Source organism: Zalophus californianus, chromosome 4 (assembly GCF_009762305.2).
Source record: "Zalophus californianus isolate mZalCal1 chromosome 4, mZalCal1.pri.v2, whole genome shotgun sequence".
Taxonomy (NCBI): domain Eukaryota; kingdom Metazoa; phylum Chordata; class Mammalia; order Carnivora; family Otariidae; genus Zalophus; species Zalophus californianus.
The window spans coordinates 178,230,673-178,247,824 of record NC_045598.1 but is presented as its reverse complement, the minus strand read 5'-3'; the positions used below and the strand labels follow the sequence as shown (position 1 = coordinate 178,247,824).

The 17,152-nt window shown below is 43.2% G+C and overlaps 1 pseudogene; it reads left to right on the top strand.

The window, feature by feature from the left end:
- Positions 1 to 14,988: 14,988 nt before the first annotated feature.
- LOC113932042 lies at positions 14,989 to 16,680 on the top strand (annotated as a pseudogene).
- Positions 16,681 to 17,152: the final 472 nt, after the last annotated feature.

Here is a 17,152-nt window from a genome sequence, read left to right as displayed (position 1 = left end):
ACCCCCTACCCTCTGTTTTCTTGGTTAGGCAAGAGTATGCATTTCCCATGGCAAATCATGCCAATGTATTTGAAGGAATTGATGAAAATCAGAAGATGTGGGAGCAGGAAAAGGAGGCAGAGAAAGTTAAGGTTTTATGGGGCTCCTGGGTGGCACAGTCAGTTAAGTGTCCGACTTGTGATTTTGGCTCAGGTCATGATCTCAGGACCATGGGATCGAGCCAGGAGTTGGGCTCTGTGCTCAATGGGGAGTCTGCTTGAAGATTCTTCTCCCTCTGCCTTTCCCCCCATTTGCACATGCACTCTCTCTAAAATAAATAATCTTTTTGAAAAAAAAGGAAAGTTAAGGTTTTACGACTTTCCTTGAAAAAAGAAAGTAAAAATGGAAGATCACTAATGCCTTTGCATACAAAATCTATCTGATATGTCTCCAGCCTTACCTTCTGTTACATTTCCCCACCCCTGACCCAGATGTCCTCCTTGCTCAAGCCATGCCTTTGTGTTCAAATAATATTAAATGACTGGAATTTTCTTTCTCTTTTATTTCACAAAATTAACTTTTATGTGATGAAGATTTCCCAAAAAAATTAACAGGCACTATTCATTCTATGTGGTAAGGTTACAAATTATTTATTTTTTATGCTTCCTTCCCCCATATTTTTCACAATAAGCAAGTATTATTATTGTGGTAAGATAAAAATTTTAAAATCATCAAAAACCCAATAAATCCATTGTGTCTAGCACAGCTCTTCTGCCAGAATCTCTGGTGACTCCCCATCACATTACCTTCTGCCTGCTCAGAATTATCAGCCCCCTTTTGTCTTTGCAGCCCTCATTTTAGCCTTTTCACTGGACACTTTTATGCCCATCCTCTCATCTAACCTTTTTAACAACCCTATAAATTGATGTGATTGCTCCCATTTTACAGATAAGGAAAAGGAGTCTGAGAGAGGTAAGTGGTTTTCTTGTGTCCACATATTTAGTGCAAGACTCAAGTCTCAAATGTGTCTCTTTTGGATTCCTCTGGCTGTTGCCCGGTTGATGGGTGGTCACTAGACTTTTCTCAGTGGTTCCACAGATCCTCAAGGGTGGATTACTTATTTTCAGGTGTCAGGCACTAGCTAGCTCTGAATATGCCAAAAACATCCATGATACAGAATGTGCTCTCTTCTAGTGAAACCACCCCAAGAGAATTCCCTCCAAACTCATTCCCCGGGTATGTGGCTGTCTATCCCCTTCATCCCAGGATGAGTCCCAGACCAGAACTTCTGAAGATTCTGATGAAATAATAACTCGTTTTCATTCCTACTGCACCCCCCAAAAATGTTTGCAATGCTTTGATCTTCTAAAGGAACTGGGATATTGGCAGGACAGGGCTGTGTCAAGACTTCCGTTAGTGTGGAGCGAAGCATGCAGTACAGGATCTTAAAGGGACGGGACTATCTTTACTCTGAGCGCAACAGCCTGAAGATGGAAGAAATGCCCCCACAGGTCGGACAAAGATTTATCTAGTCAGTCCTGCACTTAGTCCTCACCCAGACATCCCTGCCACCAAAGATAAACTCCTAAGTCTCAATGAAACTTATTCAGAAAGAAATTTGCCTGAATATTTTAGCCTGGCTTCCACTGGTAAGCTCCCCAGCTCAAAGTGTCATTTGAAGCTGGTAAAGAAACTGGGGCGGGGGGGCACTGACTCATCTTGTTTTCATCTAACTTCTCTTTGCCTTGGACGTTAACAAAAAGGCAGTGAGAAGGGGAAAATGCTACCTTTTTTAAAAGATTTATTTATTTTAGAAAGAGAGAGAAAGTATAAGCAGGGGGAGGGGAAGAGGGAGAGAAAGAAAATCCTCAGACTCCCCACTGAGCACGGAGCCTGACAGAGGGCTCCATCTCAACCCTGAGCCAAAATCAAGAGTTGGACACCTAACCAACTGAGCCACCCAGGTGTCCAAGAAGGGGCTACATTTTTTGTTATGACAATGGATTATAATATGAAATTAAACTGATGCTTGCAGATTGTGATTAGCTAGAAGTAATTATGCATTCTGTAAGTGACTACGACAAGGTTTCAGTTCGGTGGCAAGTGGTCACAGAACGGGGTTTGAGAAGCAAATTTCAACAGAAAAGACCCAGAGAGGGGAGAGTAATAATAATAGCTAACATTATCTCAATGAAAACTTAAATAACCCCATTCTCCTCATTTTACAGATGGAGAAATAGAGGCACAGAGAGTTGACTTACCCAAGGTCATCCAACAAATAATCATTGAAGCTGAGATTAGAACCCAGGCAGTGTGACTTGAGGGCAAAGTTTCTTTCTACTTCTGCCCAAGATATGATCAGGAGTCATTCTATTTAGACCATTCTGTGTCCTTGTGTGTATGAACCAGAGAGAGAGAGATTGTAGAGTGGTTAAAGAAAATGTTAATGTCTTATAGACCAGGGCTCACCTGTGGAATCTTAATATGAGCCACATACATATTTTCAACTTTCTAGCAGCCACATTTTTCGAAGAGATTTATTTATTTTAGGGGCGGGGGCGGGGAGAGGCTGAAGGAGAGAAAGAGCCTCAAGCAGACTCCAAGCTGAGAACAGAGCCGTATGTGGGGCTCGATCCCACCACCCTGGGATCAGGACCTGAGCTGAAACCGAGTCCAGCACTAAATCGACAGTACTACCCAGGCGCCCCAGCAGCCACATTTTTAAACAGTAAAAAGAAACAGGTGAAACTAGTTTTAATGATATATTTTACTGAACCCAACATATCCAAAGTATTATCATTTCAGTGTTGCATCAACATAAGAAATTATTCCTGAGATTTTTTTTTTTATTCTTTTGCTCGAACTTGGTCTCATAGCCCATTGCACATGCTCAATAGCCACGTGCTGGACAGCATGACTCTGGATGAAGAGTTCTACATCATGGGGAGCTTTAGAAAATGCTGATACCTATGCCCCTCCAAAGTCCCATTAGGTCAAAATTTCTGGGGTTAGGGCCAGGCTTTGGTATTTTCTGTTAAATACCAGGATGCTTCTAGGACGTAGTACAACTATAAACTCCCGGGTGGGAGATTCCTTTTCCTCATTCCCTGTGTGTCCCAATTCCCTTCTACAGAGCCTGGAACTTTGTAAGCATTGAAAATATGCTTCACGAACAAGTAAGTGGGATTTGGACTTGCATTTCAGTGTCCTGAATTCTAGTTCTGACTCTGCAGCGAACTAGCTGTGTGATAATGACCTTACACCAACACTTCTCCCGCACCTGATCTTCCTCATCAGCAGCAACCAGGTCTCTGGACTCAGGGCTTGCTCTCTGCTTCTGCATGGGAGATGAATAACCCCGAGAACCTGTGTGATACGTCTATCGTACAGGAGCACTGTCCAGCAGTGCATGCCCCTTTCACCGGGTCTTCACCCCCAACTACAGCCCACAGTCTGGGATCCCCAATTACAGGGTATCCTGCTGCTTTACACTTGCTCGACATATGTAATCACCATGTCGGTGGTATCTCCACAGCCACAGAAAATTTAAATTGCATCTTTCAGGTCTTAATATGATGTTTCTGGGCCATTTCGCATGCTGCTCCTAAGAGGAAGGCCTTTGCTTGACGTGCGCAGCAACTACACTAATAACAGGGGGATGGTGGCGTGTCCCTGTTGATAGCACAGGGAGAGCTGCATGTCTGTGAGCAGCAGGTCTAGCTTCGGAGTGGGCAGGTGGGGGCAAGGAAGGCGCAGGAGGGAAGGGAAAGATGCCTTTTCCATGTAAGCATCATTTGCATCTGTGATTTGGCAAAGACATGAGAAAAAGCACCGTGAACCTTAGATCGAGTCCTGGCACCCTGAAATGGAGAGCTGGTTTGTTAATATATTTAACCACCAGAAGGAAGGAAGGAGGGAAAGGGACATTGTCACAGCCTTCAGGATAAACTCAAGCTCCAAGCAGGGCATCAGGATTTGTGTGATCTACAGTCCCTCCGTGCCAGCACCAGTACCAGCACGACCCCTCTCTTCCTGGCTCCCACACTTCCCAGTGCTTGCCCTATGCCCCAGGCATGCTGGACTAACAGCGCTTGGCTGAACAGGTTATAATCTCTCAGGACCCCTTGTACTTGTACATACATCTTTTTCCAGGCTGAATTCTACCCATTCTTTAACACTCATTTGGATGCCACCTCCTCCAAGAAGCATTCTTGGACTACCCCCAGCAAGCCTAGGTTGGATCAGAGATCTCTCCTTTGTGTTTTGTCCAACCTGCAGGCTCATTCTCATCATAGCACCTGGCAGTCCCAACTAGCGCCCTCCCGGTAAGTGGTCATCTCCTGAGGGAGAGAACTGCATCTTTATCTCTCCATCCCTAGCACACTGGGTAAATATGACAGGCTCTTAATTTGAAGAATGAGAGAGGGAGGGAGAGAAGGAGGGAGAGAGAGGGAAGAGAGAGAGAGGGGGGAGAGGGAGAGGGAGGGAGCAGGGAGAAGAGAGGGGAGGAACATTAACTGAATGAAGAGAGGGAAGAGACAACTGGGTGAAGTTCAGGAGTGTGACGAACTGAATTGTGTCTCCCAAATTTTATATTTTGGAGCCCTAACTCCCAAGGCGACTGTACTGAGACAGGGCCTTTGTGGAGGAAATTAAAATTAAATGAGGTCATAGGGTGGAGCCCTACTCCGATATGACGGGGTCCCTATAAGCAGCGACAGCGGTGGTACACACACACAGAGCAAAGACCACGTGAGGACACAGGGAGAATATGGCTATCTACAAGCCACGGAGAGAGCGCTTAGGAGACACAAACTCTGCCAACAGCTTCCAGAACTGTGAGAAGGTGAATTTCTGTTGTTTAAGCCACTGATTCTGTGGTATTTGGTTATGGCAGTCTTGGCAGACTGATACAGTAAGTGGTAGAAATGTTCAGCCCAGTTGCACCCAGACAAGGGAAGAAGAAAGAGGGGTGTGTGGCCGCTGTGGTAGTTTGCTTCTCAGATGTCTCTCCACAGAGAACCTGCTGGAAGGAGCTCAGGGAGCCTCCAGTGCCACATCGTGAGGATCTGGCAGACTCTCGCGCCGAGGGCCCAGGGCTTTGTTCTCAGGGCTGCTCCCAGCTGATGACTGAGCACAGCAGGGAGACTAGGACCAGGCCATTTCACCTCTCAGTGCAGGAGGCCTTGAGGGGACAGTCGGCTCTGGCTCCCTCGTCTGTTGGCTGAGACTTCATCAGAGCTGCGGTGGGGTCTCAAGCTCTTCCTGCCTCCTCCTACTTCCCCCTACTTCCCAAGGACCAGGCCCATGCCACAGGAGGAGCCTCTTTCCCCCTCCCTGACTCACTCTCCTTTTGGTCCTGCACCAGCATTTCCCCCAACAAGGCTCTTGCCCATTTATTTCTGTCTCGCAGCTGCTTTCCAGAAAACCGAAACTGACAGAGGTAGGCAGAGGGATGCTCTTTGCTTCATAATCATCACCTATTTCTATTACCCTAGCAACCTGGAGAGGAGGCAGTTTTCTTCCCACTGTACAGAGGAAGAAACTAAGCATGATGGAGATGAACAGTCGTGAGGCTGGTCATGAAGGGGCTACATTTTGCTTGTGACATGCCTTCCTCCAGTTCATACACATTTGCCACCACCCTTCACCCCACCCCACCCCCAAACACCACTTCTGCAGAGCCAGTGAGCAGCAATTTCTAATGCTGGACAGCTCTTGTCACCTTTCTAAGGGGATGTCTCCAGGTGGCTTCCATAGTTTTGGGCTTCACCCCCCCGCAAGTACACAGCCAGTCACTCTCTGAAGCCTGGGGACTCATCCCTTGAGATGAGAGTTGAAAGATAAAGAAATGTTCAAAGGACAGACCAGGGGGCAGCAGGACCTTCTTGGCAAGAGAGGCCAAGGTCTGCGGTCAGAGGGAGACTAGCGTGTGGTCTCATGATGGGGAGAATGGAGGGATAATAAGACTAAATGTGGAGCCCAGAGCCACAACACAGAGAAACCCATCTTCTTACTTGTGAGCCCCTAAGCTCCCAGCGGTGCCTAGCACTTGGCAGGCACTTAATAAATATGCACTACAGTGATTGGCCAAGAAACATAACCACTGAGCTTATTAGGATCAGTTTGACTCCTGGGTTAATGTATTCAGAATAGAAATTAGCAGTAGATTTATCCTCCTTGACTTTCCTCCTTTTTTATTTCATTCCATCATCAAAGTTTGGGGTGATTTCAAGGCAGAGATAAGTCAGGGACAGGCAGAACTTGTTAAAAGAAAGTAGACTTTGATACCACCCTGTTGATGCTTCATTCCATCTGTTCTGGGGGTGCGAGGTACAGCAGTTCCCAAAGAGTTAACTCCTGGCAGATTCCAAATCTGCAACCTTCAGAGGCCATCAGGTCCCTCCATCTCCACCTCTAAATCAATCACACAAGATTTTCTGAAACCATCAGTCTAAGTTGTCCTTTGATCATTATCTTGTCCCCTGTTATAAACCTGTTCTCTGTCCTGCCCCAGCAGCAGGGGAGACAAGCTGCCTGTTAGCAGACTGACTGCAGATTCCTTGGAAGAGGCCGCCTGCTGGCGCTTTCACTCTGCAGGACTTCAAAGGGGAGCCCCACACATTTAAACACCATGGGGGAGAAATGCTGGAAACTGGGGCACACTCTACCTAGTAAGGCCTGGCAGTGTTCTCTCTCACCTTCTGGTAGAGCCATTCTCCAAGGAGCCACGGTGATGACAAATACTGGTTCAGGAAATGGAGTAGATGCAACAAGCAGAAGTGGAATTTTAACTGGCACCAAGTGCCTCTGGACTAGAAGTTTCTCTCCACTGGACCTCAATTTTCTTATCTATACAGTGAATAGATTAATGATCTTGTACATGCCCTTCTGATCTTGGACATATGTCTATTTCTGGGGAAATGGATGGATGGATGGATGGATGGATGGATGGATGGATGGAGATCAGAAAACTAAATTCAGTAAACAGGTGATAAAAGGTAATAAAGATGATGATAGAGATAGCTAGCTAGAACAGAACAACAGTTTACTGCATAACAGGGCTAAGTAAGGTAATACAGAAATCACCTCGTATTGCCTCATGGACGCCTCATAGATGGACAAGAACTAAAAACTGCAAAAGCAGTAGAGAAGTTCATTGGTTCTTAGAATCATCAAAAGAAATGAACCATATGCAATTGCCAGATCTGTATATTCAACTGCCTACTTGCCATCTTCACTTGAATGTCTCACATGTATCTATCTCAAAATCAACTTGTTAAAAATCTGACCCCAATCTCCCCTTTGCTTCCCCTCTCTCAGGGACCGGGACTGCCCTCTGTCAAGTTTCTTAGACCAGAAATCTGAGAGCCACTCCTGACCCTCCTTCTCCTTAACTCTTATCAGTAGTTTTTCACCAAGTCCTATGAAGTTGACTTCAAAAATACTCAAATCACCCACTTTTCAACCCTTCATTGACCTTATCCTAAGTCATGACATCATCGTCTTTTTTTCTAGACCACTCCAGGGGCCTCTATCTCTCCTCCCCGCTTCTCCGTTTGCCACCACCCCTTGCTTTAATCCAAACTCCACACAGCAGGGAGAGATTAGGCCACTTGCCCTCTCCAGACCCTTCAGTGTCCCCTTTTGCACTTTGGATAATCCAAATAGTTTGCCATAGCAGCAAATCCCTCTCCATGTGACCCAGCTGACTTCCCCAGCTTCATCTTATGCCATGCACCCTCTCCCTCCCTAACTACGACGCTATTCTTTCATATCCTCAAATAAGACCAAGTTATTTCTCACTTTGGAGCCCTCACTCCCATACTCCTTAAGCCCCACCCATCCTGTCCCTTAAGCTGATTGATTTCTACCCATCCGCCATCATAAGCATCACTTAAAAGATATTATCTGACTCCCCAATTAAACTAGGCTCCCAATTACACCCCCTCTTAGAACTCTCTACTTGTCTTTGTGAATCCCTATGACAATTTGGAACTCTGTATTTATATATGTGATTGCTTGTTTAAAGTATGTCTCCTGAATCAGCCTGTAACATCCACCAGGGCAGAGACTGTGTTTTTTATTGCTGTTGTTCACCACTGTAATCCCCAGCACATAGTTCCAATGTAAGTCATGTAAGTCATGACTTACATTGTCACTTCCATGTAAGTCATTAAATATTTGTTGAATTGTTGAATGAATGAAGCTATTGTATCTCCAATATCTTATCATAAAAATTAGTGCTGAGGTTCAATGTCTTAAAGAGTATTTCATTATTTTTTCAGCTAAACCTCAAAACTACTTGGAAAAGAAGGTATCTCCAAATTAACTTTGTAGGTCCTTGGAATCAAGGGATTCAGAGTCGAAGAGAAATTAAGAGCCTTCTTATCCAACCTCCAACCTGAAACTCAAAGTGTTTATTTTTCTAACCTTGCTGACCTTCACTATAAAAAGTATCCATCAATGACTGTGCTGAAGTGTTGGGATTACAGAACATTTTCTTTTTAACTCTTTTCCAACGGATTGTTATGTCATCATTCTCATAATGAAACTAATGAGTATAAATGCATGTTCACTCTCTGGCTTAGCAAATAGGGTCGAATCTGTGCATAGGTGGAAGATTTGCTGAGATTTGGTATTAACCATCAGCATCATTACCACAACAAACATGTTACTGAGCAGGACCTATTTAATGTGAGGATCTAGGTTGTCTTTTGCAACAAGGTAACTGCAATCCAAAAAGATGGAGGACAGTCTCTTCAATAAATGGTGCTGGGAAAATTGGACAGCCACATGCAGAAGAATGAAACTCGACCATTCTCTAACACCATACACAAAGATAAACTCAAAGTGGATGAAAGACCTCAATGTGAGACAGGAATCCATCAAAACCCTAGAGGAGAACATAGGCAGTAACCTCTTTGACATCGCCCACAGCAACTTCTTTCAAGATACATCTCCAAAAGCTAATGAAACAAAAGCAAAAATGAACTTTTGGGACTCCATCAAGATAAAAAGCTTCTGCACAGCAAAGGAAACAGTCAACAAAACAAAGAGGCAACCCACAGAATGGGAGAAGATATTTGCAAATGACACTACAGATAAAGGGCTGGTATCCAAGATCTATAAAGAACTTCTCAAACTCAACACCCAAAAAACAAATAATCAAGTCAAAAAGTAGGCAGAAGATATGAAAAGACACTTCTCTGAAGAAGACATACAAATGGCTAACAGACACATGAAAAAATGTTCATCATCATTAGCCATCAGGGAAATTCAAATCAAAACCACACTGAGATACCACCTTACACCAGTTAGAATGGCAAAAATGGACAGGGAAAGAAACAACAAATGTTGGAGAGGTTGTGGAGAAAGGGGAACCCTCTTACACTGTTGGTGGGAATGCAAGTTGGTACAGCCGCTTTGGAAAACAGTGTGGAGGTGCCTCAAAAAATTAAAAATAGAGCTACCGTATGGCCCAGCAATTGCACTCCTGGGTATTTACCCCAAAGAGACAGATGCAGTGAAAAGAAAGGCCATATGCACCCCAATGTTCATAGCAGCAATGTCCGCAATAGCCAAACTGTGGAAAGAGCCGAGATGCCCTTCATCAGATGAATGGATAAAGAAGATGTGGTCCATATATACAATGGAATATTACTCAGCCATCAGAAAGGATGAATACCCAACTTTTACATCCACATGGATGGGACTGGAGGAGATGATGCTAAGTGAAATAAGTCAAGCAGAGAAAGTCAATGATCATATGGTTTCACTTATTTGTGGAACATAAGGAATAGCAGAGAGGACATTAGGAGAAGGAAGGGAAAAATGAAGGGGGGGAATTGGAGGGAGAGATGAACCATGAGAGATGATGGACTCTGAGAAACAAACAGGGTTTTAGAGGGGAGGGGGGTGGGGGGATGGGTTAGCCCGGTGATGGGTATTAAGGAGGGCACGTACTGCATGGAGCACTGGGTGTTATACGAAAACGATGGATCGCGGATCACCACATCAAAAACTAATGATGTATTGTATGACTAACATAACATAATAAAATTAAAATTTAAAAAAAAAGATGGAGGATTTCCTCCCTCCCCCACCCCCCACAGGTTATACAGCTGATAAACATAACACTAACTTAAATGTCTGACTTCAAAATCCACACAAGTCAAAAATTGAGAAACGAAGGCAGATCCCTGAAGCAATTTATCAATAATCACACAGATTACTGCCAGGTTCTGCATGCCCATCTCTAAATTCTAAATTTCCCACCTACTGAATTGCCTCTTCCCCTCTAGCAACATCTTTCTTAACTAGTTCCTATTTTATTACACTTTTAGTGAGTGATTAGAAAGTCAATACCTATTTCATGAAAATACTTGCAAAATGGAAAGAGGATTAACCCACAATTCAGCCAAGCAGAGGCAATGTCGTTCATTTTAACAGTCCAGATGAGTAAATTTTCATGCTTATAACATCATATCTGCTATAGAGATTATCAGTGGTAACATTTCTTTTCATGCAGAAAGCGGATACCAGTGTTCTTGCTATTTTTTCAATTATCAAACAGCAATCAATCACATCCACTGAAATGTTGATCTAACAATCATTGCTGGTTAATACTGACTGATTAATTTAAAAGTTTCAAAGGAGATGTATACAGTTTGCCCAAGGTGACTTCAAAATAATGCCCAATCCAGTTAATGTTTACATCCCTAAGGTGCTCACCTCCACTAAAAACCAGCCTTGCACATCAGCCCCACAGGAAAGGATAGCTCATGCCAGAGTTAAGGGTGGGCTCCAAGATAAAGAGCAACCCAGCCGGAAAGCCGAGGTTCAAACACATCTGGTTTCCATTAACTGGGTTTGCAACAGCCTCTTCAAAGGCAAAGAACATTCCTCCCTCCAACCTAAAAATTCCTGCTTTCTCCAAGATGGCAGATCCAGGAAAAAGTCCTGAATCAGAGAATTGAGCTCTCAAAGAATTACACTTTTATGCTGATTCTAGACGTTTTATTTTGTGATGCAATTGATACATGCTTATCATGAGCAAAAAGCAGAAAAACACCATTCATCACAACATGAATTAACTGCTATCTCATCACTATTGTTTTTGAAAATATGTAACAAAATGAAGTCATGCTAATTGCTTTCACATATCCTATATTGTCACGATCCTTTCTAACATTTTAAAGGTTTCCAACTGAGAATACGTATGTTAAGGTCATCAATCAATCCTTTTTGACATTTGTACATTTAGATCGCTTCCAATTTTTCCCCATTATAAATGCTTCAGTAATGAGCATCTTCTCCTTCAACTCATTCTACAAAGATTTATTGGGCTTCTAAAAAATGCCTGGCACATAGTACCTAAATTTTTGCTCATATTCTTAATTACTCCCTTAAGATAAATTTCCCAGAAGTGGAACTGTTGGTCAAAACACACTTTTCAGAATTTGCCAATTGCTCCCCCTCCCCCCCCCCGAGAGATTGTATCAGTAGATACTTCTATCAGCACCACCTGAGATTATCTCCCTCAGCTGGACTTCGCCAAGGAGGGCAAGCAGGTGCAGCTGCTTTAGAGCAGTGCTGCTCAAAGTGGTCTTTGGACCAGCATCATCAGCATTACGTAGAAATGCAGATTCTTGGGTCCTACCTCTGAGATCTACTCAATCAGCATCTCTGGTAGGTGGGACCCAGTAATCTGCATTTTAATAAGCTCTCCACATGATTCTCTAGCTCATTAAAGTTTGAGAATCATTGACCTCAAGCACAGGAAACAGATCTATGAGTGCCACCAAGCAACACACATCCTCCCGACTACCCTCACTGCTTTGTTCTTTCTCAATAACCTTCCCGAAACTGACTGATAGCTAATTCTTCAACAGACGCCCCAGATCGTAATAAACTCAGCTTTTCAGCTAGTTTGGCAAGACAGTGAACTTCAGAACTGAAGTGGACAATATATAGAGGCAAGTAGAAGGGAGAGAGGGATAGGGTCTTCCACATGGGGATGGAGATGAAGGGCCACAGGGTTTCTTTGAGAAGGGTGGCATGTGGAGCCTGGATGTTACTTGGACTACCAGCTTTCGAGGTCTGCCTCATCTCACTTGTAACTCTATAACCTTGGACAACTACTTAATACTATTGATCCTCAGTTCCCTCTTTTGTTTATTAGGAATAAACATCCCATGTTGCAGGTTGTTGTGAGGTTCATGAATGATAAGCAATGTGAAATGCTTTGGAAACTGTAAAGCCCTGTCCACGTTAGGGGGTAACATTATTATCACAGACCTGGCTGTGGGCAAAGGTTGCCCTTCCTGTGCTTTCCCTCCTCCCCATTCTGACCATGAAATTCACTTCTTCCCCCAAACCTTCAAAGGCCCCACTTATCAGTCATCAACATACAAAGCAAACTGCCTCCTTGGCCTCCTTTTAAAGAGGTATCACTTACACTTCCCAGTTGGAATATTATCTTCCTTATCTCAAGACTGCAGAAATGCATGGCCCACCACCTCTCTAAGTTGGATGGAAAATCACTTAGATGGAGCACCCCAGTTGCAGGGAAGGAAAGAGACTGTGAAAGTTCAAAACACTGTTGGGGAAGACAGCATGACATTTGGGGCTCAGAGCAGGAGCTCAAATCTTGATCCTATCATTGGGAAGAAGAAGGCGTCTTTGGGCACTACAAGAATAACATGACCAAAGGAGAACTCTAGATTTCCCTTTGAAAACCTGTTTTCACACAGATTTTCCCATCTTAGGAGAGAGTTCCATGTTTTCTCATACCAGAAATCTGAATTATCCTTGATTCCTTTCTTTCCCTCACCTTCCAAGTCTAATTAGTCATGATGAACTATTAACCATAAGCAACTTGCTCAATCTCTCTGAACATCAGTTGACTCCTCTGAAAAACAAGGTATAAAAACATATCTCATTCCAGGCTGTTCAAGAATTAATTTAGACAGCCTTCTAATCCTTGACCATCCACCCTGCAGAAAGCACCAACAATTACTATACAGTGTGAAGTGACACCTCTGAGAGCCATTGCATAAATATTCATGGGACTCAGGCTATATTTCAGGCACTATATAAGGAACATAGCATTGAAAAGGACAGGGGGATTCCTGTTCTCCTGGAGTTTATAATCCAGAGGGTGGAAAGCTAGAGGGAGAAACAGACAAAAGAAACAAGAAGAATTTCAGATCAGAATAGATGTTGTCCAAAGAGAGACTTAAGATAATTTGGTAGAGAGTAGATATGTGGCTACCTAAAATGGGTGGTTGGGGCTGGCCTCTCTGAAGAGGTCACATGGAGGCTGAGGTTTGAATGACAAGGAGAAACCAGCCATGTAAACAGGATGGAGAGACAAGTCACTCCAGACCAAGGGAATAGCCAGTGCAAATGCCTTTCAGCTTGAGTGAACTTGGGAAGTCCAAGGAATATCAAGCAGGTTAGCATGGCTGGAACATGGAGAACACACGGAGAGAGGTAATGAATAGAGTCACAGGAGTGGAACGATCAGATCACAAGGGGTTTTGCAAACCAAGGACAGAAGTTTGAATTTGTCTGTTTATTTCTTTGTTTCAATGACAAGAAAGCCAGCAAAGAGTCTTAAGTGGAAGAGTGACTTGGTCTTATTTTCCTTTTTAAAAGATCACCCTGAGTGCTTCCTGGGGAATGGATTGCAAGAGGACACAAGTGGAAGAGAACCAGTGGGGACGGTATTTGCGATGGTTCAGATAAGAGAAGATGGTGGCTTGGACTGGGGTAAAGACAGGTTGCTGGAAGAAGCGGACAATTCTGGATGCATTCTGAATATAAAGTCTAGAGGACTTGGTGACCAGTTAGGCCTGAAAAGTAGACAAAAGAAGAAAAAGAGTCAAAAAGATCAAGGATAACTCAGTTTCTGGTGTACAACACTCTGAAGCTACTTACTGGGATAGCAAAACCCAGGGAAAGCAGGTTTGTAGTGAGAAATAAAGAGTTCTGCTTTAGTCACATTATTTTTGTGATGCCTGCAGCATGCATGTAGAGCTATCAAGTTGGCATTTAGATATGTCTTGAGTTGCAAGGTGTGTTGAGGGCTGGAGGTAAACATTCAGGAGTAATCGGAATCCCAGATTCCACTCAAGGACGTACTCTTTTAAATGTGTTACACACTGATATGCTCTAGACTCTTGGCTATACCTTAGAAAAATACAGGTGGAAGACATAGCTTCTGCCCTCAAGGTACTCTGCCATGAGGAAAAGAGACAGATACACAGAAAAGTATATCATACCATTTGTCAGTACTAGGATGGATGGAAGTGTTTATGGGGTGCTAACCTGTGTGACCTTCAGCCATGGCCTTGGGCTCTTCTGGTCCTCAGTTCTATCACTCACAAACCAGGATAGTACCACCTGTCTTGCTAACAGGGCAATAGGTACATTTCAAAGGAAATGATGTAGATGGAAGTGAATGAAAGACACAGAGCCTCGCATTATTATCCCACTGCAAAGAGGGAGAAAGCTGGCATGAAGGGTGTATTCAAAGACTTACCAGCAAAACACAGGGCTAAGTTCTGGCTGATAGGACTTAAAGGAGCCTGTCTATCTAATCACTGCAGCAGGAAATGTAATTCTTCACAAAGCCAATGTTGCTGTGAGGGAATTTGCATGAGGTCTGAGATAGGATGGAAAAGTTTTTCTGCTGCTGCTGCAGCTGAGTGATAGCTCCTAAAAAACAGGCACACCGTACTTGGTGGCTATTTGTTTTATACCAGCTCACCCTTGACCCTTAGCAAAAGTTTAACCTTTAAACTTTCCACCAATAACATCACGTTGTCCAATTGTGAGAGCAATGAGCCATGGAGGGGACATGCCTGGTTCAAACTTTGACACTATCCCCTACTAACTGTGGCATGTGACTCAGTCCCTTAGCCTCAGTTTCTGGAATTATAATGTGATTGTGATAACCATCTCCCAGGTAACTTTAAGGATTTATCAATACAATGAAAACGTTGTGGAATCATGGCGGCAACTGAGAGTGGATCCAGCAGGACAGGAAAGAGGAAGAAGAAGAAGTAGAGCAGTTGGTTCTGATGGAATTGTCCAGAGTTTTTGAGTCAGACTTTCCATCAAAATGTGAAAATAAATGCAAGATTTGGGGACTTGACACTGAGAGGCCCATTCCTTTTTTTTTTTATTCCATCCATTTCCTTATATTCTTTTTTTTTATGTTCTATTAATCATCATACATTACATCATTAGTTTTTGATGTAGTGATCCATGATTCATTGTTTGCATATAACACCCAGTTCTCCATTCAGTACGTGCCCTCCTTAATACCCATCACCAGGCTAACCCATCCCCCCACCCTCCTCCCCTCTAGAACCCTCAGTTTGTTTTTCAGAGTCCATCGTCTCTCATGGTTCGTCTCCCCCTCCAATTTCCCCCCCTTCATTTTTCCCTTCCTGCTATCTTCTTCTTTTTTTTTTTTAACATATAGTGTATTATTTGTTTCAGAGGTACAGGTCTGTGGTTCAACAGTCTTACACAATCCACAGCACTCACCATAGCACACACCCTCCCCATTGTCTATCACCCAGCCACCCCATCCCTCCCACCCCCACCACTCCAGCAACCCTCAGTTTGTTTCCTGAGATTAAGAATTCCTCGTATCAGTGAGGTCATATGATACATGTCTTTCTCTGATTGACTTATTTCGCTCAGCGTAATACCCTCCAGTTCCATCCACGTCATTGCAAATGGCAAGATTTCATTCCTTTTGATGGCTGCATAATATTCCGTTGTATATATATACCACTTCTTCTTTATCCATTCATCTGTCAATGGACATCTTGGCTCTTTCCACAGTTTGGCTATTGTGGACACTGCTCCTATAAACATCGGGGTGCACGTACCCCTTCAGATCCCTAATTTGTATCTATGGGGTAAATACCCAGTAGTGCAATTGCTGGATCGTATGGTAGCTCTATTTTCAACTTTTTGAGGAACCTCCATACTGTTTTCCAGAGTGGCTGCACCAGCTTGCATTCCCACCAACAGTGTAGGAGGGTTCCCCTTTCTCCGCATCCCCGCCAACATCTGTCGTTTCCTGACTTGTTAATTTTAGCCATTCTGACTGGTGTGAGGTGGTATCTCGTTGAGGTTTTGATTTGGATTTCCCTGATGTGAGAGGCCCATTCTACAAGTGGGCAGCTATATCCTTGCTGGAGAGTATGAAGACACTCGTGGAACCTATGTTACATTTGAAGTAAATGTTGAACGTTGTGATGCAGAAGGCAGTAATAAAACAATACTAAAATATAAATGCCATGCAATGAAGAAACTCAGCATGACAAGAACTTTTTGACAGAAAAGAAAGAAGGAGAAGAAAGCATAAGTGGTGTGAAATGGCTGCAAATCAAGGACAATGATTTCTCCTATAGACCCAACATGATTTGTAGCTTTCTGCATGAAAATGAAGATGACACCGTTATAGCTCCAGCTTCAGATAAATCTTTGGAGTTGGAAGAGCAAGACATTCAAAGGAAAGATAATTCAAACTTGAGTTACGAACAGGGTGAATCACTGAACTCGGAAGTAGAGAATTCTGGTCCTCTTCTTGATATCCTTTCTTCTGAGATGGAAGGTTATGTTTTTTTATGGAAACTCCATATGGAAACTGCCTTGGAAATCACTCTTAGATGAAGTATTTCTCATTATAACTAGTAACAAACTTTTTGGAGTTTTTATATAAAATAATTGACCATGTAGCTCTCAATTGTTCACTATTTTACTAGTTTTGCTGATTATACATGCATTTGTGATTATAACATAGTTTAATATACCCATCATTAAGGACCCGATATGAACTGAATTTTTAAAAATCTGGTATAAATGACTATAGGGACCTTTCTCTGATAAGTCCTTTAAATTGGAAGTTTTATTAAGGTAAGTGTATAAGTTTTTTATTGCAGGCATCACAAATTACTGCAAACTTAGGGGCTTAAAATGACACAAGTGTATTATCTTACAGCTTTGTAAGTTAGCTATCTGACATGGGCGGGGCTAAAATCAAGGAGTTGGCAGGACTTCATTCTTTTCTGGAGGTTGGGGGTGGAGGAGACTCTGTTTCCTTGTTCATTTGGTTGTTGACAGATTTCAATTCTTTGCCAACACT